At 50.7% G+C, this 24,258-nt stretch overlaps 46 non-coding genes across 46 annotated transcripts; 21 read left to right on the plus strand and 25 right to left on the minus strand.

The window, feature by feature from the left end:
* Positions 1–186: 186 nt before the first annotated feature.
* Trnad-guc (transfer RNA aspartic acid (anticodon GUC)) lies at positions 187–258 on the minus strand. The gene has a single exon. It is a non-coding gene; the product is annotated as a tRNA-Asp (tRNA).
* A 107-nt stretch (positions 259–365) lies between these two features.
* Positions 366–457, minus strand: Trnai-uau (transfer RNA isoleucine (anticodon UAU)). Its single transcript is given in 2 exon segments — positions 366–401; positions 420–457. It is a non-coding gene; the product is annotated as a tRNA-Ile (tRNA).
* Positions 458–835: 378 nt separating this feature from the next.
* Positions 836–908, plus strand: Trnar-acg (transfer RNA arginine (anticodon ACG)). Its single transcript has one exon. It is a non-coding gene; the product is annotated as a tRNA-Arg (tRNA).
* Positions 909–1,691: 783 nt separating this feature from the next.
* On the minus strand, positions 1,692–1,763 carry Trnad-guc (transfer RNA aspartic acid (anticodon GUC)). Its single transcript has one exon. It is a non-coding gene; the product is annotated as a tRNA-Asp (tRNA).
* Positions 1,764–1,870: 107 nt separating this feature from the next.
* Trnai-uau (transfer RNA isoleucine (anticodon UAU)) lies at positions 1,871–1,962 on the minus strand. The gene is given in 2 exon segments: positions 1,871–1,906; positions 1,925–1,962. It is a non-coding gene; the product is annotated as a tRNA-Ile (tRNA).
* Positions 1,963–2,340: 378 nt separating this feature from the next.
* Trnar-acg (transfer RNA arginine (anticodon ACG)) lies at positions 2,341–2,413 on the plus strand. Its single transcript has one exon. It is a non-coding gene; the product is annotated as a tRNA-Arg (tRNA).
* A 287-nt stretch (positions 2,414–2,700) lies between these two features.
* Trnam-cau (transfer RNA methionine (anticodon CAU)) lies at positions 2,701–2,772 on the plus strand. Its single transcript has one exon. It is a non-coding gene; the product is annotated as a tRNA-Met (tRNA).
* A 424-nt stretch (positions 2,773–3,196) lies between these two features.
* Trnad-guc (transfer RNA aspartic acid (anticodon GUC)) lies at positions 3,197–3,268 on the minus strand. The gene has a single exon. It is a non-coding gene; the product is annotated as a tRNA-Asp (tRNA).
* Positions 3,269–9,232: 5,964 nt separating this feature from the next.
* Trnar-acg (transfer RNA arginine (anticodon ACG)) lies at positions 9,233–9,305 on the plus strand. Its single transcript has one exon. It is a non-coding gene; the product is annotated as a tRNA-Arg (tRNA).
* A 287-nt stretch (positions 9,306–9,592) lies between these two features.
* On the plus strand, positions 9,593–9,664 carry Trnam-cau (transfer RNA methionine (anticodon CAU)). Its single transcript has one exon. It is a non-coding gene; the product is annotated as a tRNA-Met (tRNA).
* A 424-nt stretch (positions 9,665–10,088) lies between these two features.
* On the minus strand, positions 10,089–10,160 carry Trnad-guc (transfer RNA aspartic acid (anticodon GUC)). The gene has a single exon. It is a non-coding gene; the product is annotated as a tRNA-Asp (tRNA).
* Positions 10,161–10,267: 107 nt separating this feature from the next.
* Trnai-uau (transfer RNA isoleucine (anticodon UAU)) lies at positions 10,268–10,359 on the minus strand. The gene is given in 2 exon segments: positions 10,268–10,303; positions 10,322–10,359. It is a non-coding gene; the product is annotated as a tRNA-Ile (tRNA).
* Positions 10,360–10,737: 378 nt separating this feature from the next.
* Positions 10,738–10,810, plus strand: Trnar-acg (transfer RNA arginine (anticodon ACG)). The gene has a single exon. It is a non-coding gene; the product is annotated as a tRNA-Arg (tRNA).
* A 287-nt stretch (positions 10,811–11,097) lies between these two features.
* Positions 11,098–11,169, plus strand: Trnam-cau (transfer RNA methionine (anticodon CAU)). Its single transcript has one exon. It is a non-coding gene; the product is annotated as a tRNA-Met (tRNA).
* Positions 11,170–11,593: 424 nt separating this feature from the next.
* Positions 11,594–11,665, minus strand: Trnad-guc (transfer RNA aspartic acid (anticodon GUC)). The gene has a single exon. It is a non-coding gene; the product is annotated as a tRNA-Asp (tRNA).
* A 107-nt stretch (positions 11,666–11,772) lies between these two features.
* Positions 11,773–11,864, minus strand: Trnai-uau (transfer RNA isoleucine (anticodon UAU)). The gene is given in 2 exon segments: positions 11,773–11,808; positions 11,827–11,864. It is a non-coding gene; the product is annotated as a tRNA-Ile (tRNA).
* Positions 11,865–12,242: 378 nt separating this feature from the next.
* Positions 12,243–12,315, plus strand: Trnar-acg (transfer RNA arginine (anticodon ACG)). The gene has a single exon. It is a non-coding gene; the product is annotated as a tRNA-Arg (tRNA).
* A 287-nt stretch (positions 12,316–12,602) lies between these two features.
* Trnam-cau (transfer RNA methionine (anticodon CAU)) lies at positions 12,603–12,674 on the plus strand. The gene has a single exon. It is a non-coding gene; the product is annotated as a tRNA-Met (tRNA).
* Positions 12,675–13,098: 424 nt separating this feature from the next.
* Trnad-guc (transfer RNA aspartic acid (anticodon GUC)) lies at positions 13,099–13,170 on the minus strand. The gene has a single exon. It is a non-coding gene; the product is annotated as a tRNA-Asp (tRNA).
* A 107-nt stretch (positions 13,171–13,277) lies between these two features.
* On the minus strand, positions 13,278–13,369 carry Trnai-uau (transfer RNA isoleucine (anticodon UAU)). The gene is given in 2 exon segments: positions 13,278–13,313; positions 13,332–13,369. It is a non-coding gene; the product is annotated as a tRNA-Ile (tRNA).
* Positions 13,370–13,747: 378 nt separating this feature from the next.
* Trnar-acg (transfer RNA arginine (anticodon ACG)) lies at positions 13,748–13,820 on the plus strand. The gene has a single exon. It is a non-coding gene; the product is annotated as a tRNA-Arg (tRNA).
* Positions 13,821–14,603: 783 nt separating this feature from the next.
* On the minus strand, positions 14,604–14,675 carry Trnad-guc (transfer RNA aspartic acid (anticodon GUC)). The gene has a single exon. It is a non-coding gene; the product is annotated as a tRNA-Asp (tRNA).
* A 107-nt stretch (positions 14,676–14,782) lies between these two features.
* Trnai-uau (transfer RNA isoleucine (anticodon UAU)) lies at positions 14,783–14,874 on the minus strand. The gene is given in 2 exon segments: positions 14,783–14,818; positions 14,837–14,874. It is a non-coding gene; the product is annotated as a tRNA-Ile (tRNA).
* A 378-nt stretch (positions 14,875–15,252) lies between these two features.
* Trnar-acg (transfer RNA arginine (anticodon ACG)) lies at positions 15,253–15,325 on the plus strand. The gene has a single exon. It is a non-coding gene; the product is annotated as a tRNA-Arg (tRNA).
* A 287-nt stretch (positions 15,326–15,612) lies between these two features.
* On the plus strand, positions 15,613–15,684 carry Trnam-cau (transfer RNA methionine (anticodon CAU)). Its single transcript has one exon. It is a non-coding gene; the product is annotated as a tRNA-Met (tRNA).
* Positions 15,685–16,108: 424 nt separating this feature from the next.
* On the minus strand, positions 16,109–16,180 carry Trnad-guc (transfer RNA aspartic acid (anticodon GUC)). Its single transcript has one exon. It is a non-coding gene; the product is annotated as a tRNA-Asp (tRNA).
* Positions 16,181–16,287: 107 nt separating this feature from the next.
* Trnai-uau (transfer RNA isoleucine (anticodon UAU)) lies at positions 16,288–16,379 on the minus strand. The gene is given in 2 exon segments: positions 16,288–16,323; positions 16,342–16,379. It is a non-coding gene; the product is annotated as a tRNA-Ile (tRNA).
* Positions 16,380–16,757: 378 nt separating this feature from the next.
* Trnar-acg (transfer RNA arginine (anticodon ACG)) lies at positions 16,758–16,830 on the plus strand. The gene has a single exon. It is a non-coding gene; the product is annotated as a tRNA-Arg (tRNA).
* A 287-nt stretch (positions 16,831–17,117) lies between these two features.
* On the plus strand, positions 17,118–17,189 carry Trnam-cau (transfer RNA methionine (anticodon CAU)). Its single transcript has one exon. It is a non-coding gene; the product is annotated as a tRNA-Met (tRNA).
* Positions 17,190–17,613: 424 nt separating this feature from the next.
* Trnad-guc (transfer RNA aspartic acid (anticodon GUC)) lies at positions 17,614–17,685 on the minus strand. Its single transcript has one exon. It is a non-coding gene; the product is annotated as a tRNA-Asp (tRNA).
* A 107-nt stretch (positions 17,686–17,792) lies between these two features.
* Trnai-uau (transfer RNA isoleucine (anticodon UAU)) lies at positions 17,793–17,884 on the minus strand. Its single transcript is given in 2 exon segments — positions 17,793–17,828; positions 17,847–17,884. It is a non-coding gene; the product is annotated as a tRNA-Ile (tRNA).
* Positions 17,885–18,262: 378 nt separating this feature from the next.
* Trnar-acg (transfer RNA arginine (anticodon ACG)) lies at positions 18,263–18,335 on the plus strand. Its single transcript has one exon. It is a non-coding gene; the product is annotated as a tRNA-Arg (tRNA).
* Positions 18,336–18,622: 287 nt separating this feature from the next.
* Positions 18,623–18,694, plus strand: Trnam-cau (transfer RNA methionine (anticodon CAU)). Its single transcript has one exon. It is a non-coding gene; the product is annotated as a tRNA-Met (tRNA).
* Positions 18,695–19,118: 424 nt separating this feature from the next.
* Positions 19,119–19,190, minus strand: Trnad-guc (transfer RNA aspartic acid (anticodon GUC)). The gene has a single exon. It is a non-coding gene; the product is annotated as a tRNA-Asp (tRNA).
* Positions 19,191–19,297: 107 nt separating this feature from the next.
* Trnai-uau (transfer RNA isoleucine (anticodon UAU)) lies at positions 19,298–19,389 on the minus strand. The gene is given in 2 exon segments: positions 19,298–19,333; positions 19,352–19,389. It is a non-coding gene; the product is annotated as a tRNA-Ile (tRNA).
* Positions 19,390–19,768: 379 nt separating this feature from the next.
* Positions 19,769–19,841, plus strand: Trnar-acg (transfer RNA arginine (anticodon ACG)). Its single transcript has one exon. It is a non-coding gene; the product is annotated as a tRNA-Arg (tRNA).
* Positions 19,842–20,129: 288 nt separating this feature from the next.
* Trnam-cau (transfer RNA methionine (anticodon CAU)) lies at positions 20,130–20,201 on the plus strand. The gene has a single exon. It is a non-coding gene; the product is annotated as a tRNA-Met (tRNA).
* A 423-nt stretch (positions 20,202–20,624) lies between these two features.
* Positions 20,625–20,697, minus strand: Trnad-guc (transfer RNA aspartic acid (anticodon GUC)). Its single transcript has one exon. It is a non-coding gene; the product is annotated as a tRNA-Asp (tRNA).
* Positions 20,698–20,804: 107 nt separating this feature from the next.
* On the minus strand, positions 20,805–20,896 carry Trnai-uau (transfer RNA isoleucine (anticodon UAU)). The gene is given in 2 exon segments: positions 20,805–20,840; positions 20,859–20,896. It is a non-coding gene; the product is annotated as a tRNA-Ile (tRNA).
* A 378-nt stretch (positions 20,897–21,274) lies between these two features.
* Positions 21,275–21,347, plus strand: Trnar-acg (transfer RNA arginine (anticodon ACG)). The gene has a single exon. It is a non-coding gene; the product is annotated as a tRNA-Arg (tRNA).
* A 287-nt stretch (positions 21,348–21,634) lies between these two features.
* Positions 21,635–21,706, plus strand: Trnam-cau (transfer RNA methionine (anticodon CAU)). Its single transcript has one exon. It is a non-coding gene; the product is annotated as a tRNA-Met (tRNA).
* A 426-nt stretch (positions 21,707–22,132) lies between these two features.
* Trnad-guc (transfer RNA aspartic acid (anticodon GUC)) lies at positions 22,133–22,205 on the minus strand. The gene has a single exon. It is a non-coding gene; the product is annotated as a tRNA-Asp (tRNA).
* A 107-nt stretch (positions 22,206–22,312) lies between these two features.
* Positions 22,313–22,404, minus strand: Trnai-uau (transfer RNA isoleucine (anticodon UAU)). The gene is given in 2 exon segments: positions 22,313–22,348; positions 22,367–22,404. It is a non-coding gene; the product is annotated as a tRNA-Ile (tRNA).
* A 378-nt stretch (positions 22,405–22,782) lies between these two features.
* Positions 22,783–22,855, plus strand: Trnar-acg (transfer RNA arginine (anticodon ACG)). Its single transcript has one exon. It is a non-coding gene; the product is annotated as a tRNA-Arg (tRNA).
* Positions 22,856–23,638: 783 nt separating this feature from the next.
* Positions 23,639–23,710, minus strand: Trnad-guc (transfer RNA aspartic acid (anticodon GUC)). Its single transcript has one exon. It is a non-coding gene; the product is annotated as a tRNA-Asp (tRNA).
* Positions 23,711–23,817: 107 nt separating this feature from the next.
* Positions 23,818–23,909, minus strand: Trnai-uau (transfer RNA isoleucine (anticodon UAU)). The gene is given in 2 exon segments: positions 23,818–23,853; positions 23,872–23,909. It is a non-coding gene; the product is annotated as a tRNA-Ile (tRNA).
* Between the last annotated feature and the right edge of the window lie 349 nt (positions 23,910–24,258).

Consider the following 24,258-nt stretch of genomic DNA (forward strand, 5'->3'; position numbering starts at 1 on the left):
ATCGCATCTCCCCGGCGGGGAATCGAACCCCGGTCTCCCGCGTGACCGGCGGCGATACTAACCACTATACTACCGAGGATGCGATGTAAACAGGTGCCTGTGTGCGAGAGATATGGTGCAAGTAGCCGCAAACGTCCTACACTAAGTTCGGAGAGTGAAAAAGCAGCAATTAAAAATCGGATGTGCCTCCCCGGCGGGGAATCGAACCCCGGTCTCCCGCGTGACAGGCGGGGATACTAACCACTATACTACCGAGGAAGACGCAGCTAGCGTCTCGAATGCACAATTATGTTACTCAAATAGCTGATACATCTCAAACCTAGCCTCCTGTTGCTGTCAGAGACAGCTGCTAAGAAATAAAAGTATGCCCCAGGTGAGGCTCGAACTCACAACCCCGGCATTGCTCACGGCTACTGCCTTATAAGTACCGTGCGCTAACCAATTGCGCCACTGGGGCTACGACACAGTGTTCTCAGTTAGCGGTATTCACTTTGCTGCAAACCAGTGGTGGCCACAGAAACATACGATCGCCACCTGATGCCATACTGCGACTTTGGCACCTGACTACCAATGCTTCGTGCTATTCTTGTTTCATATGCTACGCTTACATGCACATCAACCGGCTCTGGTCGTCGAGAAAACGCGGGAAAACGCGCGCCTTGCCTTCTGCTACCTGTCGAACAGCGAGAGCAGATGCGTGGCAAGCTCTAAGCTCTGCAGGCGCACTGCGGCCACGCAGCTGGACGAGAGGTACCTTCCTTGGGAGCTTGCTCAGCCATGGAGAACACGTTTCTTCGCCAATTGCACTTGCCTCGTAGAAAGAAATGCTGCCACTGGCCCTGTGGCGCAACGGATAACGCGTCTGACTACGGATCAGAAGATTCCAGGTTCGAATCCTGGCAGGGTCGGCATTTTGTTGGTTGCCGACGCGTAGCTGGGCAGTGGATTTCGTATGTCGACGCATCGTGGAGTGCTTTGTTACTCCTGTGCATCTCGCAGCTGCATGTCGAGTCAATCGTGGTAAATATCGCAGCCTGCAAGCGTCAGCGTAGCGTCAGTCGAGCAAAGTCGAGACAAGTCAAGCTGAGAGCTGTGGGAGATGATACGCAATTAAGTACAGGCGTGTGAAAGCGACGCAGACAACGCTTTCCAAGTGTCCCACGTCACGTGGCGAAGAGCCAGCGCAACCCCAGCCAGCAGAGTGGCGCAGTGGAAGCGTGCTGGGCCCATAACCCAGAGGTCCGTTGATCGAAACCACGCTCTGCTAAAATTATTTCTTTTGCAGACTGTGTCGAGCTCGATTATTACGCCCACAGCGTCGGCTGGGGTGCCTTGATTCAGCGTTAACAGCAAACCCAGTAATTCTGAAGTGTGAAGAATGCGAGAACCACTTCCTAAGATGTAGCATTTTTTAAGATTTTGCACCAACTACACTCCTTGATCGCAAAGTTAATGCTCTTACGACCCCCATACGCGCAACACTCGAACGGGTTTGTGAGATAAAAATCGCATCTCCCCGGCGGGGAATCGAACCCCGGTCTCCCGCGTGACCGGCGGCGATACTAACCACTATACTACCGAGGATGCGATGTAAACAGGTGCCTGTGTGCGAGAGATATGGTGCAAGTAGCCGCAAACGTCCTACACTAAGTTCGGAGAGTGAAAAAGCAGCAATTAAAAATCGGATGTGCCTCCCCGGCGGGGAATCGAACCCCGGTCTCCCGCGTGACAGGCGGGGATACTAACCACTATACTACCGAGGAAGACGCAGCTAGCGTCTCGAATGCACAATTATGTTACTCAAATAGCTGATACATCTCAAACCTAGCCTCCTGTTGCTGTCAGAGACAGCTGCTAAGAAATAAAAGTATGCCCCAGGTGAGGCTCGAACTCACAACCCCGGCATTGCTCACGGCTACTGCCTTATAAGTACCGTGCGCTAACCAATTGCGCCACTGGGGCTACGACACAGTGTTCTCAGTTAGCGGTATTCACTTTGCTGCAAACCAGTGGTGGCCACAGAAACATACGATCGCCACCTGATGCCATACTGCGACTTTGGCACCTGACTACCAATGCTTCGTGCTATTCTTGTTTCATATGCTACGCTTACATGCACATCAACCGGCTCTGGTCGTCGAGAAAACGCGGGAAAACGCGCGCCTTGCCTTCTGCTACCTGTCGAACAGCGAGAGCAGATGCGTGGCAAGCTCTAAGCTCTGCAGGCGCACTGCGGCCACGCAGCTGGACGAGAGGTACCTTCCTTGGGAGCTTGCTCAGCCATGGAGAACACGTTTCTTCGCCAATTGCACTTGCCTCGTAGAAAGAAATGCTGCCACTGGCCCTGTGGCGCAACGGATAACGCGTCTGACTACGGATCAGAAGATTCCAGGTTCGAATCCTGGCAGGGTCGGCATTTTGTTGGTTGCCGACGCGTAGCTGGGCAGTGGATTTCGTATGTCGACGCATCGTGGAGTGCTTTGTTACTCCTGTGCATCTCGCAGCTGCATGTCGAGTCAATCGTGGTAAATATCGCAGCCTGCAAGCGTCAGCGTAGCGTCAGTCGAGCAAAGTCGAGACAAGTCAAGCTGAGAGCTGTGGGAGATGATACGCAATTAAGTACAGGCGTGTGAAAGCGACGCAGACAACGCTTTCCAAGTGTCCCACGTCACGTGGCGAAGAGCCAGCGCAACCCCAGCCAGCAGAGTGGCGCAGTGGAAGCGTGCTGGGCCCATAACCCAGAGGTCCGTGGATCGAAACCACGCTCTGCTAAAATTATTTCTTTTGCAGACTGTGTCGAGCTCGATTATTACGCCCACAGCGTCGGCTGGGGTGCCTTGATTCAGCGTTAACAGCAAACCCAGTAATTCTGAAGTGTGAAGAATGCGAGAACCACTTCCTAAGATGTAGCATTTTTTAAGATTTTGCACCAACTACACTCCTTGATCGCAAAGTTAATGCTCTTACGACCCCCATACGCGCAACACTCGAACGGGTTTGTGAGATAAAAATCGCATCTCCCCGGCGGGGAATCGAACCCCGGTCTCCCGCGTGACCGGCGGCGATACTAACCACTATACTACCGAGGATGCGATGTAAACAGGTGCCTGTGTGCGAGAGATATGGTGCAAGTAGCCGCAAACGTCCTACACTAAGTTCGGAGAGTGAAAAAGCAGCAATTAAAAATCGGATGTGCCTCCCCGGCGGGGAATCGAACCCCGGTCTCCCGCGTGACAGGCGGGGATACTAACCACTATACTACCGAGGAAGACGCAGCTAGCGTCTCGAATGCACAATTATGTTACTCAAGTAGCTGATACATCTCAAACCTAGCCTCCTGTTGCTGTCAGAGACAGCTGCTAAGAAATAAAAGTATGCCCCAGGTGAGGCTCGAACTCACAACCCCGGCATTGCTCACGGCTACTGCCTTATAAGTACCGTGCGCTAACCAATTGCGCCACTTTTTTTTTTTTTTTTTTTTTTTTTTTTTTTTTTTTTTTTTGCTCTACGACTTTTTTTTTTTTTTTTTTCGTTACACCATTTTTTTTTTTTTTTTTTGTTTGTTTTACACCATTTTTTTCCCTTGGTTTTTACCAAATTTTTTCTTTTTTAATCACTCCTTTTTTTTGTTTGTTTTGGTCAGACGTTACCATTTTCTTTATTGTTTTCTGTTGGTTTTGTTATTTTCGTATATAATACCCTGTAGTGGCCGTAGTCATTTCTCAATGATCAATAATAGTTTACTGAGTCACTGTTGGCCATTGACTTCCTTATAGTTTCTGTCGTGTTGTGGTTCGTTGTTATCCTATGCCTGTTTTCTCGAAGACTATATTCAACATGTTGCCGTAGAGGTTTTTATGGTTACTGAATTTTTTGGATTCCCAGTAAGCTGATTCCATGTAGACCATGAAATCAATTGAATTGTCAGATCCATTTCTACCAATGACGTAATGTGTGTAGTGTCCCATGAGCCACATGACAGTGTTATTTTTCCGTTCTGGGAAAAATATCTCTTCAGGCTGTAACAGCATTTGTGGCGTATAATTGCGGCCATCACTTCTGGTGAGGAGTGCCATCTTTCTTCTGATCCAAGTCCAATTGTGTACGAGTCCACTGCACGTGAATCTGTGTTGAAGTGTGTCCACTAATCCACACTTAATGCAGTGATGTGTATCACTGAGTCCTATTCGATAAAGTTTTTCATTGGTTGGCACAGTGTCGCTGACGACCTTGTACCAAGTGGAAGCCACGTCTGTTGAATGGATTTTGAGGCTAATATTTTTCCATACAGTACGCCATATGACGTTCGGATATTTGATTACTATGGTATTTTGTGTATCCGATTTGTGCCATGTATTTAGAATCTCTCTTGTAGTTATATGTGACTTGTACACCGTGCCTGCCTCTAAGTAGCTGACCTCAATATAAAATTCCTTGACATGCGTGAGTTTGTTGTTTAGTCGGCCCACATTCACCGGGGGTTGCAGGGAACCTGGCTGGACTATTGTGAAGAGTCTGGAGGTAATGTTATTTCTGTCCTTATTAATCATAAACAGGGTTCTTTTGACGTAAAGTGCAGATGCTTTTTTGACCAAATTAGTTAGCCCTAAACCGCCCATCATTCTTGCTTTGGTCACACTGTCGAGTCTAACTTTAAAAATGTTGCCTTTCCACAAGTATCTATGGGCAAGTCGCATTACCTTTTTCACCTGTAATTTCGGTGCTGGGAATATTTGTGCTACAAAACAGGCTTTAGAAAACATGTAGGTGTTAATTAATTGAACTTTCTGCAATAAATTCGCGGATCGCCAACAAAGTTCGTTGAACGCACCCTGTATTTTGTTTGCCGTGTCCCGCCAATTTACTGCAGCCATCTTCATAGGACAATTGTTTATAGTAATACCTAGTGCTTTGTGGGAATCAACTAGTGTAGCCCATTGGCTGCGTACCCTGTCAAATCCTCTTAGGTTTAAGATTTTACTCTTACGTATGTTCACCTTTGCACCAGAGGCGCGACTATATTGACGTATCGTCTCTTCCAGAATTGTAATGTCACCTCCGTGTCGAAGGACGACTCCCACGTCATCGGCATATGCTTTTGCTGTAAGCGTGACCCCGGATATTGTGACGCCACTTAATTTGTCTCTGAGTTGCCGTAGCAAAGGCTCAAGTGCAAGAACATACAAAAGCATTGATAATGGGCTCCCTTGTGGAACGCCCCTCTGTATATGAATAGTTTTCGTCGGCTGCCCGTTTACGTAAGCCTTTGCAGTTATGCCGGTCATCATCTGATGGATTACACTAACTGCTCGATCGTCAAAAGCCAGGTGTTTAAATATGAGTTCCACGTACCGGTGGCTGACATGGTCAAATGCCTTGCAGAAATCGATGAAGTATAGCGCACACCTGATGTCGGTGACTGCGACGATAGAAACAAGGTCCCTGTATTCGGAGATGACTGACATGATTGTCCGGCCCGGGAAGCAGGCTTGATGGCCTTTTATTACTGTTCTGAGAAGTGGTGTGAGTCTCTCCTTAAGTGCTCGGGCAATGGTCTTGTAATCATAGTTCATCAACATTAATGGGCGAAAATTATCGATTTTCTTTCGTCCTGTACTTTTCGGAATCAAGACCAGTTTTCCTTCCTTAAGTTCAGTTGGTAGGTCTCCTCCATGTAAGGTTTCGTTTATTACATCCGTGAATGTGGAACCAATTATATGCCAAAACTTTTGATAAAATTCTTTTGGTAATCCATCTGGACCCGCCGATTTGTTGGAAGGTGACGCCGTTACGAGATTAAATATTTCGTCCTCTGCAAACGCAGCAATCAGACAGTTGTTTTCTTCATTAGTGATCTTTTCCGTTAATAAGTGCAACATTTCAGTACTTGCAGTCTCGTCAGTCGGGTCATTAGTGTAGAGGTGAGCGAAATGTTGTTGGATTGCGCGCACTATGTCATTTTGGTCTGTAAGTACAGTCCCATCTTCGAGTGTAAGGTCTTCAATAAAACTGCGTCGCCTATTAAGTTGGTGTTTGATCAGGTGAAACATTGAAGTAGTTTCTTCTTGTAGTAGAGACTTTGCCTTTGATTTAAGCTTTAATCCCTCTAACTGCTGTCGTGTGATACTTAGAAGCTTCGCTTTTATTTTGCGAATTTGCTCTAGATGAGTATTAGCTACGTTGTGTTTGTCATGTAGTTCTCGCAATACCGTATAGTAAAATTCGATTGTCTTTTTGCCATCTCTAGTTTTTTGAAAACTGTATGATTTTAAGGTTTGCCTAAGTTTAGGTTTGGCAAACTTGACCCACCATTCGATTTTAGATCCGTATTTATGCACTGATTTCAAACATGCCGTCCATGTGGCTGTGACCCACTCTTCTAGTTCGTCATCATTGAGATGGGCAATGTTAAGCATCCACTGATTACGGTAAAATTTCGTAGGTTGCTTTGCTAAATTGATAGTCACAGAAAACCCACAGTGATCCGAGCAGTATGTCGGGATTACTTCCACGTCCAACACGTTATGACTTAGATTCTCCGACACATACTGCCTATCTATCCGACTGCATGATGTCGAAGTGAAATGCGTGAATTTGACTAGCGTAGGGAATTTTACTTCCCATGCATCTTTGTACTTCATGTTTTTGATTAAGTCATGCAGCTCCTTGGAGTAGTTAAAATGCGGTACCTGATCTTTCCTGTTAACTACACAATTGAAGTCGCCACCAAGTATTACAGACGCAGGATTTTTCCTCAGCAAGTAGATTATGTCTTCCTTGAAGAATTGAGCTCTCGCAGCTCTGTTGGTGGTACCAGACGGTGCATAAACATTTACAACAGTGACATCAAATATTTGACAACTTAGGCCTCTTCCTGTAACTAGTTTATCCAACAACATCACCGGTATACCTTCACGAGTTAAAATTGCGGTTCCTGTATTTGCGTCCGGTAGGACATTATAAAATATTTGAAAACCGGGCACGGTGAAATCAGTGAATAACACTTCTTGCAACAAAGCAACATCCGCCTCTGTTTCATAGATAAATTGTTTTAACACAACTTTTTTCAAATCGGACGTTATCCTGTTAACGTTAATAGTTAATATTTTATAAGCTTGACTCATCCGAGAAGGTTAATGGTCATGTATGGTCGGCAAAGTAGAGTGAGTACAAAATCCGAGATTTACACTTCGCCCAATGTGTACAATGTTTGTAGGGGAAGAAGATCCAGTCGGAAATCCGCTGCTACTTCACTACTGTTTGTGAAGCTGCGGAGGCTGTATGTCTATCTTTGCGAGTGTCTTGATCTACACTGACTGACACTTCAGGATTTCCAACTCCTTTACTGTCAGGTGATTTTTGCCGTTGTGTGCTCCCGTTGCGTTTCGCCTGCGCCCTGCCGACGTTGACGTTTGGCTGCGGCTTCAGGCGGCGCCGCTGTGTGTCGTGCGCGGTTCCGGCTGTATTTGGAATGCCTATCCCTCGTGCAGGTCCCTCTTGTTTTTGGGCAGCACTGTGGGGGTCATTGAAGTCTTGAACGTGATCACTACTACCGACTTGATCAACAAGTTGCACCTTAGTGCCTTGTTCTACCGTAGGCGAGGAAGTGCCTGCAGTATGTTGAGCACATTCCTGATTCGTATTTTCGGGTCCTTCTGGAATTGATGCCTGCATGGCTCCCTCGACCGGTTCCATGTCAGCGACGACATCATTAGCTGATAATGGAACATTGGCATGAGGGTGGCCTGATGATTCAACCTCCAGTGCAATGGCAGATTCGAGTGCTGGGTCATTACTGGCTTTTTGCTTTTGCACAGAGTGGGTGTGACCGGAACCTTCCTCATCTGAAGAAATATCGGCTGAGTCCCGAGGACGCTTATTGCCGGAGGCACTACGGTCACTAGCAGCAGGGGCAGATTGCTCCTCTACAATAGGCATTATCATGGCACTGTCGTTCACTAAAGTGGGATCTTGCACGGTATCGGAATTCAAAGAGACAACGGGCTGTTCTACATTACTTCGCATCAGGACATCACTAAATGTAAGCCGCTGTCGCTGTTGCAAATTGTTTTTTAAAACAAACATGCGACGGGGACAATCCTGCCTCAGGTGTCCACTCTCGTTACAAATATGGCACGTGGGAATTTGTCCGGTATAGGTAACTAGCCCTTTGTATCCACTCACCATTATGTGCGACGGGATATTAACCTTTACTTCCATTTCAACGGATCGCACCCCGCTATAACACTGCAACTTATGTTCCCTGGACCACATTTCATTTCTAACAGACCTGACGTCACCGTACTTCGACAAAACCTCCTTCAGGTAGCAATTTTCAACTTCAGGTGGGAGATTGAAAACTCGGACATTTTTCAACTCTACATCAGCATTTGAAATAGTAACGATACTCACAGTTCCGTTCCGATGGCGAAATTCAATGCGTCCCCCGAATTTCAGCAGCAGTCGCTCCATAATAACAGGATTGTGCAGCTTGACGAAGAAACAGTATTGTTCCAAATCGTAATAGGCAGTGTGGACCTGTTCTGTAGTTATCCCGATGACATCGACAATCCATTCGTGGATCTCTAAGGAGCTTGGTTGCAGAGCACGGGTTGACTTATCAAATTCAAATTTCAGGGTATTCTTCCTGGGACACTGACGAGACATATCGCTAATTAACCCTTAACGGGCTAACAGCATCGAACGTGAACACGAAAGACACAACAACACGCAGGCACAGAACAGTAGTACGACACGCGACGGACACAAACACCACTTGTAAACAATCGCTAGCTTGGCGGAGCGGACGGTACCTCCTCACACTAGCGCGTCTCAAGCGCAACTGCACTGGGGCTACGACACAGTGTTCTCAGTTAGCGGTATTCACTTTGCTGCAAACCAGTGGTGGCCACAGAAACATACGATCGCCACCTGATGCCATACTGCGACTTTGGCACCTGACTACCAATGCTTCGTGCTATTCTTGTTTCATATGCTACGCTTACATGCACATCAACCGGCTCTGGTCGTCGAGAAAACGCGGGAAAACGCGCGCCTTGCCTTCTGCTACCTGTCGAACAGCGAGAGCAGATGCGTGGCAAGCTCTAAGCTCTGCAGGCGCACTGCGGCCACGCAGCTGGACGAGAGGTACCTTCCTTGGGAGCTTGCTCAGCCATGGAGAACACGTTTCTTCGCCAATTGCACTTGCCTCGTAGAAAGAAATGCTGCCACTGGCCCTGTGGCGCAACGGATAACGCGTCTGACTACGGATCAGAAGATTCCAGGTTCGAATCCTGGCAGGGTCGGCATTTTGTTGGTTGCCGACGCGTAGCTGGGCAGTGGATTTCGTATGTCGACGCATCGTGGAGTGCTTTGTTACTCCTGTGCATCTCGCAGCTGCATGTCGAGTCAATCGTGGTAAATATCGCAGCCTGCAAGCGTCAGCGTAGCGTCAGTCGAGCAAAGTCGAGACAAGTCAAGCTGAGAGCTGTGGGAGATGATACGCAATTAAGTACAGGCGTGTGAAAGCGACGCAGACAACGCTTTCCAAGTGTCCCACGTCACGTGGCGAAGAGCCAGCGCAACCCCAGCCAGCAGAGTGGCGCAGTGGAAGCGTGCTGGGCCCATAACCCAGAGGTCCGTGGATCGAAACCACGCTCTGCTAAAATTATTTCTTTTGCAGACTGTGTCGAGCTCGATTATTACGCCCACAGCGTCGGCTGGGGTGCCTTGATTCAGCGTTAACAGCAAACCCAGTAATTCTGAAGTGTGAAGAATGCGAGAACCACTTCCTAAGATGTAGCATTTTTTAAGATTTTGCACCAACTACACTCCTTGATCGCAAAGTTAATGCTCTTACGACCCCCATACGCGCAACACTCGAACGGGTTTGTGAGATAAAAATCGCATCTCCCCGGCGGGGAATCGAACCCCGGTCTCCCGCGTGACCGGCGGCGATACTAACCACTATACTACCGAGGATGCGATGTAAACAGGTGCCTGTGTGCGAGAGATATGGTGCAAGTAGCCGCAAACGTCCTACACTAAGTTCGGAGAGTGAAAAAGCAGCAATTAAAAATCGGATGTGCCTCCCCGGCGGGGAATCGAACCCCGGTCTCCCGCGTGACAGGCGGGGATACTAACCACTATACTACCGAGGAAGACGCAGCTAGCGTCTCGAATGCACAATTATGTTACTCAAATAGCTGATACATCTCAAACCTAGCCTCCTGTTGCTGTCAGAGACAGCTGCTAAGAAATAAAAGTATGCCCCAGGTGAGGCTCGAACTCACAACCCCGGCATTGCTCACGGCTACTGCCTTATAAGTACCGTGCGCTAACCAATTGCGCCACTGGGGCTACGACACAGTGTTCTCAGTTAGCGGTATTCACTTTGCTGCAAACCAGTGGTGGCCACAGAAACATACGATCGCCACCTGATGCCATACTGCGACTTTGGCACCTGACTACCAATGCTTCGTGCTATTCTTGTTTCATATGCTACGCTTACATGCACATCAACCGGCTCTGGTCGTCGAGAAAACGCGGGAAAACGCGCGCCTTGCCTTCTGCTACCTGTCGAACAGCGAGAGCAGATGCGTGGCAAGCTCTAAGCTCTGCAGGCGCACTGCGGCCACGCAGCTGGACGAGAGGTACCTTCCTTGGGAGCTTGCTCAGCCATGGAGAACACGTTTCTTCGCCAATTGCACTTGCCTCGTAGAAAGAAATGCTGCCACTGGCCCTGTGGCGCAACGGATAACGCGTCTGACTACGGATCAGAAGATTCCAGGTTCGAATCCTGGCAGGGTCGGCATTTTGTTGGTTGCCGACGCGTAGCTGGGCAGTGGATTTCGTATGTCGACGCATCGTGGAGTGCTTTGTTACTCCTGTGCATCTCGCAGCTGCATGTCGAGTCAATCGTGGTAAATATCGCAGCCTGCAAGCGTCAGCGTAGCGTCAGTCGAGCAAAGTCGAGACAAGTCAAGCTGAGAGCTGTGGGAGATGATACGCAATTAAGTACAGGCGTGTGAAAGCGACGCAGACAACGCTTTCCAAGTGTCCCACGTCACGTGGCGAAGAGCCAGCGCAACCCCAGCCAGCAGAGTGGCGCAGTGGAAGCGTGCTGGGCCCATAACCCAGAGGTCCGTGGATCGAAACCACGCTCTGCTAAAATTATTTCTTTTGCAGACTGTGTCGAGCTCGATTATTACGCCCACAGCGTCGGCTGGGGTGCCTTGATTCAGCGTTAACAGCAAACCCAGTAATTCTGAAGTGTGAAGAATGCGAGAACCACTTCCTAAGATGTAGCATTTTTTAAGATTTTGCACCAACTACACTCCTTGATCGCAAAGTTAATGCTCTTACGACCCCCATACGCGCAACACTCGAACGGGTTTGTGAGATAAAAATCGCATCTCCCCGGCGGGGAATCGAACCCCGGTCTCCCGCGTGACCGGCGGCGATACTAACCACTATACTACCGAGGATGCGATGTAAACAGGTGCCTGTGTGCGAGAGATATGGTGCAAGTAGCCGCAAACGTCCTACACTAAGTTCGGAGAGTGAAAAAGCAGCAATTAAAAATCGGATGTGCCTCCCCGGCGGGGAATCGAACCCCGGTCTCCCGCGTGACAGGCGGGGATACTAACCACTATACTACCGAGGAAGACGCAGCTAGCGTCTCGAATGCACAATTATGTTACTCAAATAGCTGATACATCTCAAACCTAGCCTCCTGTTGCTGTCAGAGACAGCTGCTAAGAAATAAAAGTATGCCCCAGGTGAGGCTCGAACTCACAACCCCGGCATTGCTCACGGCTACTGCCTTATAAGTACCGTGCGCTAACCAATTGCGCCACTGGGGCTACGACACAGTGTTCTCAGTTAGCGGTATTCACTTTGCTGCAAACCAGTGGTGGCCACAGAAACATACGATCGCCACCTGATGCCATACTGCGACTTTGGCACCTGACTACCAATGCTTCGTGCTATTCTTGTTTCATATGCTACGCTTACATGCACATCAACCGGCTCTGGTCGTCGAGAAAACGCGGGAAAACGCGCGCCTTGCCTTCTGCTACCTGTCGAACAGCGAGAGCAGATGCGTGGCAAGCTCTAAGCTCTGCAGGCGCACTGCGGCCACGCAGCTGGACGAGAGGTACCTTCCTTGGGAGCTTGCTCAGCCATGGAGAACACGTTTCTTCGCCAATTGCACTTGCCTCGTAGAAAGAAATGCTGCCACTGGCCCTGTGGCGCAACGGATAACGCGTCTGACTACGGATCAGAAGATTCCAGGTTCGAATCCTGGCAGGGTCGGCATTTTGTTGGTTGCCGACGCGTAGCTGGGCAGTGGATTTCGTATGTCGACGCATCGTGGAGTGCTTTGTTACTCCTGTGCATCTCGCAGCTGCATGTCGAGTCAATCGTGGTAAATATCGCAGCCTGCAAGCGTCAGCGTAGCGTCAGTCGAGCAAAGTCGAGACAAGTCAAGCTGAGAGCTGTGGGAGATGATACGCAATTAAGTACAGGCGTGTGAAAGCGACGCAGACAACGCTTTCCAAGTGTCCCACGTCACGTGGCGAAGAGCCAGCGCAACCCCAGCCAGCAGAGTGGCGCAGTGGAAGCGTGCTGGGCCCATAACCCAGAGGTCCGTGGATCGAAACCACGCTCTGCTAAAATTATTTCTTTTGCAGACTGTGTCGAGCTCGATTATTACGCCCACAGCGTCGGCTGGGGTGCCTTGATTCAGCGTTAACAGCAAACCCAGTAATTCTGAAGTGTGAAGAATGCGAGAACCACTTCCTAAGATGTAGCATTTTTTAAGATTTTGCACCAACTACACTCCTTGATCGCAAAGTTAATGCTCTTACGACCCCCATACGCGCAACACTCGAACGGGTTTGTGAGATAAAAATCGCATCTCCCCGGCGGGGAATCGAACCCCGGTCTCCCGCGTGACCGGCGGCGATACTAACCACTATACTACCGAGGATGCGATGTAAACAGGTGCCTGTGTGCGAGAGATATGGTGCAAGTAGCCGCAAACGTCCTACACTAAGTTCGGAGAGTGAAAAAGCAGCAATTAAAAATCGGATGTGCCTCCCCGGCGGGGAATCGAACCCCGGTCTCCCGCGTGACAGGCGGGGATACTAACCACTATACTACCGAGGAAGACGCAGCTAGCGTCTCGAATGCACAATTATGTTACTCAAATAGCTGATACATCTCAAACCTAGCCTCCTGTTGCTGTCAGAGACAGCTGCTAAGAAATAAAAGTATGCCCCAGGTGAGGCTCGAACTCACAACCCCGGCATTGCTCACGGCTACTGCCTTATAAGTACCGTGCGCTAACCAATTGCGCCACTGGGGCTACGACACAGTGTTCTCAGTTAGCGGTATTCACTTTGCTGCAAACCAGTGGTGGCCACAGAAACATACGATCGCCACCTGATGCCATACTGCGACTTTGGCACCTGACTACCAATGCTTCGTGCTATTCTTGTTTCATATGCTACGCTTACATGCACATCAACCGGCTCTGGTCGTCGAGAAAACGCGGGAAAACGCGCGCCTTGCCTTCTGCTACCTGTCGAACAGCGAGAGCAGATGCGTGGCAAGCTCTAAGCTCTGCAGGCGCACTGCGGCCACGCAGCTGGACGAGAGGTACCTTCCTTGGGAGCTTGCTCAGCCATGGAGAACACGTTTCTTCGCCAATTGCACTTGCCTCGTAGAAAGAAATGCTGCCACTGGCCCTGTGGCGCAACGGATAACGCGTCTGACTACGGATCAGAAGATTCCAGGTTCGAATCCTGGCAGGGTCGGCATTTTGTTGGTTGCCGACGCGTAGCTGGGCAGTGGATTTCGTATGTCGACGCATCGTGGAGTGCTTTGTTACTCCTGTGCATCTCGCAGCTGCATGTCGAGTCAATCGTGGTAAATATCGCAGCCTGCAAGCGTCAGCGTAGCGTCAGTCGAGCAAAGTCGAGACAAGTCAAGCTGAGAGCTGTGGGAGATGATACGCAATTAAGTACAGGCGTGTGAAAGCGACGCAGACAACGCTTTCCAAGTGTCCCACGTCACGTGGCGAAGAGCCAGCGCAACCCCAGCCAGCAGAGTGGCGCAGTGGAAGCGTGCTGGGCCCATAACCCAGAGGTCCGTTGATCGAAACCACGCTCTGCTAAAATTATTTCTTTTGCAGACTGTGTCGAGCTCGATTATTACGCCCACAGCGTCGGCTGGGGTGCCTTGATTCAGCGTTAACAGCAAACCCAGTAATTCTGAAGTGTGAAGAATGCGAGAACCACTTCCTAAGATGTAGCATTTTTTAAGATTTTGCACCAACTACACTCCTTGATCGCAAAGTTAATGCTCTTACGACCCCCATACGCGCAACACTCGAACGGGTTTGTGAGATAAAAATCGCATCTCCCCGGCGGGGAATCGAACCCCGGTCTCCCGCGTGACCGGCGGCGATACTAACCACTATACTACCGAGGATGCGATGTAAACAGGTGCCTGTGTGCGAGAGATATGGTGCAAGTAGCCGCAAACGTCCTACACTAAGTTCGGAGAGTGAAAAAGCAGCAATTAAAAATCGGATGTGCCTCCCCGGCGGGGAATCGAACCCCGGTCTCCCGCGTGACAGGCGGGGATACTAACCACTATACTACCGAGGAAGACGCAGCTAGCGTCTCGAATGCACAATTATGTTACTCAAATAGCTGATACATCTCAAACCTAGCCTCCTGTTGCTGTCAGAGACAGCTGCTAAGAAATAAAAGTATGCCCCAGGTGAGGCTCGAACTCACAACCCCGGCATTGCTCACGGCTACTGCCTTATAAGTACCGTGCGCTAACCAATTGCGCCACTGGGGCTACGACACAGTGTTCTCAGTTAGCGGTATTCACTTTGCTGCAAACCAGTGGTGGCCACAGAAACATACGATCGCCACCTGATGCCATACTGCGACTTTGGCACCTGACTACCAATGCTTCGTGCTATTCTTGTTTCATATGCTACGCTTACATGCACATCAACCGGCTCTGGTCGTCGAGAAAACGCGGGAAAACGCGCGCCTTGCCTTCTGCTACCTGTCGAACAGCGAGAGCAGATGCGTGGCAAGCTCTAAGCTCTGCAGGCGCACTGCGGCCACGCAGCTGGACGAGAGGTACCTTCCTTGGGAGCTTGCTCAGCCATGGAGAACACGTTTCTTCGCCAATTGCACTTGCCTCGTAGAAAGAAATGCTGCCACTGGCCCTGTGGCGCAACGGATAACGCGTCTGACTACGGATCAGAAGATTCCAGGTTCGAATCCTGGCAGGGTCGGCATTTTGTTGGTTGCCGACGCGTAGCTGGGCAGTGGATTTCGTATGTCGACGCATCGTGGAGTGCTTTGTTACTCCTGTGCATCTCGCAGCTGCATGTCGAGTCAATCGTGGTAAATATCGCAGCCTGCAAGCGTCAGCGTAGCGTCAGTCGAGCAAAGTCGAGACAAGTCAAGCTGAGAGCTGTGGGAGATGATACGCAATTAAGTACAGGCGTGTGAAAGCGACGCAGACAACGCTTTCCAAGTGTCCCACGTCACGTGGCGAAGAGCCAGCGCAACCCCAGCCAGCAGAGTGGCGCAGTGGAAGCGTGCTGGGCCCATAACCCAGAGGTCCGTGGATCGAAACCACGCTCTGCTAAAATTATTTCTTTTGCAGACTGTGTCGAGCTCGATTATTACGCCCACAGCGTCGGCTGGGGTGCCTTGATTCAGCGTTAACAGCAAACCCAGTAATTCTGAAGTGTGAAGAATGCGAGAACCACTTCCTAAGATGTAGCATTTTTTAAGATTTTGCACCAACTACACTCCTTGATCGCAAAGTTAATGCTCTTACGACCCCCATACGCGCAACACTCGAACGGGTTTGTGAGATAAAAATCGCATCTCCCCGGCGGGGAATCGAACCCCGGTCTCCCGCGTGACCGGCGGCGATACTAACCACTATACTACCGAGGATGCGATGTAAACAGGTGCCTGTGTGCGAGAGATATGGTGCAAGTAGCCGCAAACGTCCTACACTAAGTTCGGAGAGTGAAAAAGCAGCAATTAAAAATCGGATGTGCCTCCCCGGCGGGGAATCGAACCCCGGTCTCCCGCGTGACAGGCGGGGATACTAACCACTATACTACCGAGGAAGACGCAGCTAGCGTCTCGAATGCACAATTATGTTACTCAAATAGCTGATACATCTCAAACCTAGCCTCCTGTTGCTGTCAGAGACAGCTGCTAAGAAATAAAAGTATGCCCCAGGTGAGGCTCGAACTCACAACCCCGGCATTGCTCACGGCTACTGCCTTATAAGTACCGTGCGCTAACCAATTGCGCCACTGGGGCTACGACACAGTGTTCTCAGTTAGCGGTATTCACTTTGCTGCAAACCAGTGGTGGCCACAGAAACATACGATCGCCACCTGATGCCATACTGCGACTTTGGCACCTGACTACCAATGCTTCGTGCTATTCTTGTTTCATATGCTACGCTTACATGCACATCAACCGGCTCTGGTCGTCGAGAAAACGCGGGAAAACGCGCGCCTTGCCTTCTGCTACCTGTCGAACAGCGAGAGCAGATGCGTGGCAAGCTCTAAGCTCTGCAGGCGCACTGCGGCCACGCAGCTGGACGAGAGGTACCTTCCTTGGGAGCTTGCTCAGCCATGGAGAACACGTTTCTTCGCCAATTGCACTTGCCTCGTAGAAAGAAATGCTGCCACTGGCCCTGTGGCGCAACGGATAACGCGTCTGACTACGGATCAGAAGATTCCAGGTTCGAATCCTGGCAGGGTCGGCATTTTGTTGGTTGCCGACGCGTAGCTGGGCAGTGGATTTCGTATGTCGACGCATCGTGGAGTGCTTTGTTACTCCTGTGCATCTCGCAGCTGCATGTCGAGTCAATCGTGGTAAATATCGCAGCCTGCAAGCGTCAGCGTAGCGTCAGTCGAGCAAAGTCGAGACAAGTCAAGCTGAGAGCTGTGGGAGATGATACGCAATTAAGTACAGGCGTGTGAAAGCGACGCAGACAACGCTTTCCAAGTGTCCCACGTCACGTGGCGAAGAGCCAGCGCAACCCCAGCCAGCAGAGTGGCGCAGTGGAAGCGTGCTGGGCCCATAACCCAGAGGTCCGTGGATCGAAACCACGCTCTGCTAAAATTATTTCTTTTGCAGACTGTGTCGAGCTCGATTATTACGCCCACAGCGTCGGCTGGGGTGCCTTGATTCAGCGTTAACAGCAAACCCAGTAATTCTGAAGTGTGAAGAATGCGAGAACCACTTCCTAAGATGTAGCATTTTTTAAGATTTTGCACCAACTACACTCCTTGATCGCAAAGTTAATGCTCTTACGACCCCCATACGCGCAACACTCGAACGGGTTTGTGAGATAAAAATCGCATCTCCCCGGCGGGGAATCGAACCCCGGTCTCCCGCGTGACCGGCGGCGATACTAACCACTATACTACCGAGGATGCGATGTAAACAGGTGCCTGTGTGCGAGAGATATGGTGCAAGTAGCCGCAAACGTCCTACACTAAGTTCGGAGAGTGAAAAAGCAGCAATTAAAAATCGGATGTGCCTCCCCGGCGGGGAATCGAACCCCGGTCTCCCGCGTGACAGGCGGGGATACTAACCACTATACTACCGAGGAAGACGCAGCTAGCGTCTCGAATGCACAATTATGTTACTCAAATAGCTGATACATCTCAAACCTAGCCTCCTGTTGCTGTCAGAGACAGCTGCTAAGAAATAAAAGTATGCCCCAGGTGAGGCTCGAACTCACAACCCCGGCATTGCTCACGGCTACTGCCTTATAAGTACCGTGCGCTAACCAATTGCGCCACTGGGGCTACGACACAGTGTTCTCAGTTAGCGGTATTCACTTTGCTGCAAACCAGTGGTGGCCACAGAAACATACGATCGCCACCTGATGCCATACTGCGACTTTGGCACCTGACTACCAATGCTTCGTGCTATTCTTGTTTCATATGCTACGCTTACATGCACATCAACCGGCTCTGGTCGTCGAGAAAACGCGGGAAAACGCGCGCCTTGCCTTCTGCTACCTGTCGAACAGCGAGAGCAGATGCGTGGCAAGCTCTAAGCTCTGCAGGCGCACTGCGGCCACGCAGCTGGACGAGAGGTACCTTCCTTGGGAGCTTGCTCAGCCATGGAGAACACGTTTCTTCGCCAATTGCACTTGCCTCGTAGAAAGAAATGCTGCCACTGGCCCTGTGGCGCAACGGATAACGCGTCTGACTACGGATCAGAAGATTCCAGGTTCGAATCCTGGCAGGGTCGGCATTTTGTTGGTTGCCGACGCGTAGCTGGGCAGTGGATTTCGTATGTCGACGCATCGTGGAGTGCTTTGTTACTCCTGTGCATCTCGCAGCTGCATGTCGAGTCAATCGTGGTAAATATCGCAGCCTGCAAGCGTCAGCGTAGCGTCAGTCGAGCAAAGTCGAGACAAGTCAAGCTGAGAGCTGTGGGAGATGATACGCAATTAAGTACAGGCGTGTGAAAGCGACGCAGACAACGCTTTCCAAGTGTCCCACGTCACGTGGCGAAGAGCCAGCGCAACCCCAGCCAGCAGAGTGGCGCAGTGGAAGCGTGCTGGGCCCATAACCCAGAGGTCCGTGGATCGAAACCACGCTCTGCTAAAATTATTTCTTTTGCAGACTGTGTCGAGCTCGATTATTACGCCCACAGCGTCGGCTGGGGTGCCTTGATTCAGCGTTAACAGCAAACCCAGTAATTCTGAAGTGTGAAGAATGCGAGAACCACTTCCTAAGATGTAGCATTTTTAAGATTTTGCACCAACTACACTCCTTGATCGCAAAGTTAATGCTCTTACGACCCCCATACGCGCAACACTCGAACGGGTTTGTGAGATAAAAATCGCATCTCCCCGGCGGGGAATCGAACCCCGGTCTCCCGCGTGACCGGCGGCGATACTAACCACTATACTACCGAGGATGCGATGTAAACAGGTGCCTGTGTGCGAGAGATATGGTGCAAGTAGCCGCAAACGTCCTACACTAAGTTCGGGAGAGTGAAAAAGCAGCAATTAAAAATCGGATGTGCCTCCCCGGCGGGGAATCGAACCCCGGTCTCCCGCGTGACAGGCGGGGATACTAACCACTACACTACCGAGGAAGACGCAGCTAGCGTCTCGAATGCACAATTATGTTACTCAAATAGCTGATACATCTCAAACCTAGCCTCCTGTTGCTGTCAGAGACAGCTGCTAAGAAATAAAAGTATGCCCCAGGTGAGGCTCGAACTCACAACCCCGGCATTGCTCACGGCTACTGCCTTATAAGTACCGTGCGCTAACCAATTGCGCCACTGGGGCTACGACACAGTGTTCTCAGTTAGCGGTATTCACTTTGCTGCAAACCAGTGGTGGCCACAGAAACATACGATCGCCACCTGATGCCATACTGCGACTTTGGCACCTGACTACCAATGCTTCGTGCTATTCTTGTTTCATATGCTACGCTTACATGCACATCAACCGGCTCTGGTCGTCGAGAAAACGCGGGAAAACGCGCGCCTTGCCTTCTGCTACCTGTCGAACAGCGAGAGCAGATGCGTGGCAAGCTCTAAGCTCTGCAGGCGCACTGCGGCCACGCAGCTGGACGAGAGGGTACCTTCCTTGGGAGCTTGCTCAGCCATGGAGAACACGTTTCTTCGCCAATTGCACTTGCCTCGTAGAAAGAAATGCTGCCACTGGCCCTGTGGCGCAACGGATAACGCGTCTGACTACGGATCAGAAGATTCCAGGTTCGAATCCTGGCAGGGTCGGCATTTTGTTGGTTGCCGACGCGTAGCTGGGCAGTGGATTTCGTATGTCGACGCATCGTGGAGTGCTTTGTTACTCCTGTGCATCTCGCAGCTGCATGTCGAGTCAATCGTGGTAAATATCGCAGCCTGCAAGCGTCAGCGTAGCGTCAGTCGAGCAAAGTCGAGACAAGTCAAGCTGAGAGCTGTGGGAGATGATACGCAATTAAGTACAGGCGTGTGAAAGCGACGCAGACAACGCTTTCCAAGTGTCCCACGTCACGTGGCGAAGAGCCCAGCGCAACCCCAGCCAGCAGAGTGGCGCAGTGGAAGCGTGCTGGGCCCATAACCCAGAGGTCCGTGGATCGAAACCACGCTCTGCTAAAATTATTTCTTTTGCAGACTGTGTCGAGCTCGATTATTACGCCCACAGCGTCGGCTGGGGTGCCTTGATTCAGCGTTAACAGCAAACCCAGTAATTCTGAAGTGTGAAGAATGCGAGAACCACTTCCTAAGATGTAGCATTTTTTAAGATTTTGCACCAACTACACTCCTTGATCGCAAAGTTAATGCTCTTACGACCCCCATACGCGCAACACTCGAACGGGTTTGTGAGATAAAAATCGCATCTCCCGGCGGGGAATCGAACCCCGGTCTCCCGCGTGACCGGCGGCGATACTAACCACTATACTACCGAGGATGCGATGTAAACAGGTGCCTGTGTGCGAGAGATATGGTGCAAGTAGCCGCAAACGTCCTACACTAAGTTCGGAGAGTGAAAAAGCAGCAATTAAAAATCGGATGTGCCTCCCCGGCGGGGAATCGAACCCCGGTCTCCCGCGTGACAGGCGGGGATTACTAACCACTATACTACCGAGGAAGACGCAGCTAGCGTCTCGAATGCACAATTATGTTACTCAAATAGCTGATACATCTCAAACCTAGCCTCCTGTTGCTGTCAGAGACAGCTGCTAAGAAATAAAAGTATGCCCCAGGTGAGGCTCGAACTCACAACCCCGGCATTGCTCACGGCTACTGCCTTATAAGTACCGTGCGCTAACCAATTGCGCCACTGGGGCTACGACACAGTGTTCTCAGTTAGCGGTATTCACTTTGCTGCAAACCAGTGGTGGCCACAGAAACATACGATCGCCACCTGATGCCATACTGCGACTTTGGCACCTGACTACCAATGCTTCGTAGCTATTCTTGTTTCATATGCTACGCTTACATGCACATCAACCGGCTCTGGTCGTCGAGAAAACGCGGGAAAACGCGCGCCTTGCCTTCTGCTACCTGTCGAACAGCGAGAGCAGATGCGTGGCAAGCTCTAAGCTCTGCAGGCGCACTGCGGCCACGCAGCTGGACGAGAGGTACCTTCCTTGGGAGCTTGCTCAGCCATGGAGAACACGTTTCTTCGCCAATTGCACTTGCCTCGTAGAAAGAATGCTGCCACTGGCCCTGTGGCGCAACGGATAACGCGTCTGACTACGGATCAGAAGATTCCAGGTTCGAATCCTGGCAGGGTCGGCATTTTGTTGGTTGCCGACGCGTAGCTGGGCAGTGGATTTCGTATGTCGACGCATCGTGGAGTGCTTTGTTACTCCTGTGCATCTCGCAGCTGCATGTCGAGTCAATCGTGGTAAATATCGCAGCCTGCAAGCGTCAGCGTAGCGTCAGTCGAGCAAAGTCGAGACAAGTCAAGCTGAGAGCTGTGGGAGATGATACGCAATTAAGTACAGGCGTGTGAAAGCGACGCAGACAACGCTTTCCAAGTGTCCCACGTCACGTGGCGAAGAGCCAGCGCAACCCCAGCCAGCAGAGTGGCGCAGTGGAAGCGTGCTGGGCCCATAACCCAGAGGTCCGTGGATCGAAACCACGCTCTGCTAAAATAATTTCTTTTGCAGACTGTGTCGAGCTCGATTATTACGCCCACAGCGTCGGCTGGGGTGCCTTGATTCAGCGTTAACAGCAAACCCAGTAATTCTGAAGTGTGAAGAATGCGAGAACCACTTCCTAAGATGTAGCATTTTTTAAGATTTTGCACCAACTACACTCCTTGATCGCAAAGTTAATGCTCTTACGACCCCCATACGCGCAACACTCGAACGGGTTTGTGAGATAAAAATCGCATCTCCCCGGGCGGGGAATCGAACCCCGGTCTCCCTGCGTGACCGGCGGCGATACTAACCACTATACTACCGAGGATGCGATGTAAACAGGTGCCTGTGTGCGAGAGATATGGTGCAAGTAGCCGCAAACGTCCTACACTAAGTTCGGAGAGTGAAAAAGCAGCAATTAAAAATCGGATGTGCCTCCCCGGCGGGGAATCGAACCCCGGTCTCCCGCGTGACAGGCGGGGGATACTAACCACTACACTACCGAGGAAGACGCAGCTAGCGTCTCGAATGCACAATTATGTTACTCAAATAGCTGATACATCTCAAACCTAGCCTCCTGTTGCTGTCAGAGACAGCTGCTAAGAAATAAAAGTATGCCCCAGGTGAGGCTCGAACTCACAACCCCGGCATTGCTCACGGCTACTGCCTTATAAGTACCGTGCGCTAACCAATTGCGCCACTGGGGCTACGACACAGTGTTCTCAGTTAGCGGTATTCACTTTGCTGCAAACCAGTGGTGGCCACAGAAACATACGATCGCCACCTGATGCCATACTGCGACTTTGGCACCTGACTACCAATGCTTCGTGCTATTCTTGTTTCATATGCTACGCTTACATGCACATCAACCGGCTCTGGTCGTCGAGAAAACGCGGGAAAACGCGCGCCTTGCCTTCTGCTACCTGTCGAACAGCGAGAGCAGATGCGTGGCAAGCTCTAAGCTCTGCAGGCGCACTGCGGCCACGCAGCTGGACGAGAGGTACCTTCCTTGGGAGCTTGCTCAGCCATGGAGAACACGTTTCTTCGCCAATTGCACTTGCCTCGTAGAAAGAAATGCTGCCACTGGCCCTGTGGCGCAACGGATAACGCGTCTGACTACGGATCAGAAGATTCCAGGTTCGAATCCTGGCAGGGTCGGCATTTTGTTGGTTGCCGACGCGTAGCTGGGCAGTGGATTTCGTATGTCGACGCATCGTGGAGTGCTTTGTTTACTCCTGTGCATCTCGCAGCTGCATGTCGAGTCAATCGTGGTAAATATCGCAGCCTGCAAGCGTCAGCGTAGCGTCAGTCGAGCAAAGTCGAGACAAGTCAAGCTGAGAGCTGTGGGAGATGATACGCAATTAAGTACAGGCGTTGTGAAAGCGACGCAGACAACGCTTTCCAAGTGTCCCACGTCACGTGGCGAAGAGCCAGCGCAACCCCAGCCAGCAGAGTGGCGCAGTGGAAGCGTGCTGGGCCCATAACCAGAGGTCCGTGGATCGAAACCACGCTCTGCTAAAATTATTTCTTTTGCAGACTGTGTCGAGCTCGATTATTACGCCCACAGCGTCGGCTGGGGTGCCTTGATTCAGCGTTAACAGCAAACCCAGTAATTCTGAAGTGTGAAGAATGCGAGAACCACTTCCTAAGATGTAGCATTTTTTAAGATTTTGCACCAACTACACTCCTTGATCGCAAAGTTAATGCTCTTACGACCCCCATACGCGCAACACTCGAACGGGTTTGTGAGATAAAAATCGCATCTCCCCGCGGGGAATCGAACCCCGGTCTCCCGCGTGACCGGCGGCGATACTAACCACTATACTACCGAGGATGCGATGTAAACAGGTGCCTGTGTGCGAGAGATATGGTGCAAGTAGCCGCAAACGTCCTACACTAAGTTCGGAGAGTGAAAAAGCAGCAATTAAAAATCGGATGTGCCTCCCCGGCGGGGAATCGAACCCCGGTCTCCCGCGTGACAGGCGGGGATACTAACCACTACACTACCGAGGAAGACGCAGCTAGCGTCTCGAATGCACAATTATGTTACTCAAATAGCTGATACATCTCAAACCTAGCCTCCTGTTGCTGTCAGAGACAGCTGCTAAGAAATAAAAGTATGCCCCAGGTGAGGCTCGAACTCACAACCCCGGCATTGCTCACGGCTACTGCCTTATAAGTACCGTGCGCTAACCAATTGCGCCACTGGGGCTACGACACAGTGTTCTTCAGTTAGCGGTATTCACTTTGCTGCAAACCAGTGTGTGGCCACAGAAACATACGATCGCCACCTGATGCCATACTGCGACTTTGGCACCTGACTACCAATGCTTCGTGCTATTCTTGTTTCATATGCTACGCTTACATGCACATCAACCGGCTCTGGTCGTCGAGAAAACGCGGGAAAACGCGCGCCTTGCCTTCTGCTACCTGTCGAACAGCGAGAGCAGATGCGTGGCAAGCTCTAAGCTCTGCAGGCGCACTGCGGCCACGCAGCTGGACGAGAGGTACCTTCCTTGGGAGCTTGCTCAGCCATGGAGAACACGTTTCTTCGCCAATTG

The sequence above is a fragment of the Schistocerca serialis genome, chromosome 9, assembly GCF_023864345.2.
Source record: "Schistocerca serialis cubense isolate TAMUIC-IGC-003099 chromosome 9, iqSchSeri2.2, whole genome shotgun sequence".
In the NCBI taxonomy this organism is placed as follows: Eukaryota; Metazoa; Arthropoda; class Insecta; order Orthoptera; family Acrididae; genus Schistocerca; species Schistocerca serialis.